The sequence below is a fragment of the Echinops telfairi genome, unplaced genomic scaffold, assembly GCF_000313985.2.
Source record: "Echinops telfairi isolate 266 unplaced genomic scaffold, ASM31398v2 ScPeMD7_7413;HRSCAF=8451, whole genome shotgun sequence".
Taxonomy (NCBI): Eukaryota; Metazoa; Chordata; class Mammalia; order Afrosoricida; family Tenrecidae; genus Echinops; species Echinops telfairi.
In genome coordinates, this window is record NW_022111313.1 from 1,626,874 (window position 1) to 1,628,497 (window position 1,624).

Here is a 1,624-nt window from a genome sequence, read left to right on the forward strand (position 1 = left end):
TGTGTGTGTGTGTGTCTGACGTGGGCTCTTCACGCACGCGAAGGTGGGCTCAGGCCATGGTCTCTCAACTCCACGCCACAGCTCCTTCGACTTCTCCTGCTGGCAGCGGCTGGGGCAGGAAGGTCACCCCAAGCACCTTACCCTAACCCTCTTGGCCACAGCCCTGGGAAGTGGGCCTGGGGCTACTGGACCCCCCCTACAGGTGACTTGGGGATGTTGAGGCAGTGACAGGACAGTGGTGGAGCCAAGGGTGGCTGGCCTTCCCACAGGTCCCACCCTACCATGCTGGGGTCTGTCTGCCAAAGGATGCACGGGTTGGGCGGGGCAGCTGAGCGCTGGCCAGGACATCAGGAGGCCCCAAAGCCAGAGGCCGACATGGGCTGTGATGTCAAGCAGATCTGGGTCCACTACTCCATACACATAACCCCTGGCCCCGCCGAGCCTCCATTTCCCCTGCACAAAACTGGGTGCAGGCCTGCACAGGGGAGCACATCACCGCAATGTAACACCCCTCCCCAGGGGCACCCCCCTCAAGGTCCCTGGAGTTGCCCACCCTAGGCTTCGGGTTGGCCAAACCCTGAAGCCACCAATGAGGCAGGAGGTCACCCCCGGGGTGACCTCAGGCAAACCCTCTGGCCTCACCTTCCCCGTCCGTCGATTGGGCAGAATGATGGCAGCCCCTGGACAGTGGGGCCTGAGAAGCTAATGCAGCCAGTTGAGCAGATGTGGTCAGCAAGCTCATGGGAAGCGGGGGAGGACGGCTGCTTTGCAGAGCTCCAAGCATGGATACCAGAAGGGCCTGGGGCAAGACTCGCCAGTCATCGGCAGCTTGGCGGCCGCACCTGCCTTCTTCCTTTGGGACAGAGCGCTTGTTTACTGTGTCCTGGGTAACAATGTCCCCAGCTAGACCCCTGCCGGCCCCCCTCCCTTCAGAGAGCTGGTGGCGTGTGCCCCTCCCCGGCCAGGGCACTGGGAGAGGGAGGTTGGATGTGACTTCTAGGAAACTCCTTGGGATGACTCAGCCGGAGGTCCTCCTTGCCCTGCCCCGCTTCCTCCTGCAGCCCCAAACTCAGGGTGGCTGGAGCTCCTGCGGCCACTCCCACCGCCAGGCCTTGTCAAGGGGAAGCCAGGCCAGGGGATGGGGCCGCAGAAGACAGGAGCAGCCAGAGACTCAGCAGACCGAGGGTGCTCTCATGCAAGTCCTGCGCACCTTCCTGAAACATCTCTCCCAGGAGAAGAAAGGGGACCGTGCAACCAGCCCTCTGGGGTGTCTGGTTTTTGTCGCTGAGTGCAGCCCTAAATAGCGCGGGCCCTCTGAGGTGGCACGCTAACTGGAGGTCCCAAGGGACAGAAAGCCAATGCTGAGTAGACTGAAGCAAAAGATAGAAGGCAGCCCTGGGTATAGAAAGGTCCAGGGTCAGCTTCAGGCATGGCAGGATCAAGGCCCTGGCCCCCCTGCCTGCTGCACCCTCAGCTCCACACTCCATGAGCAGCGGCATGCTCAGCCCGCCCCTGCAGCTGCCCAGCAGGGAAAGGTGCTCCTTTCTCAGACTTCCCAGACTGGCTCTCCTTGACCCATGCTGGGCCACCTGTCCACCCTTGAGCCAATCCCTGGATCACAGTG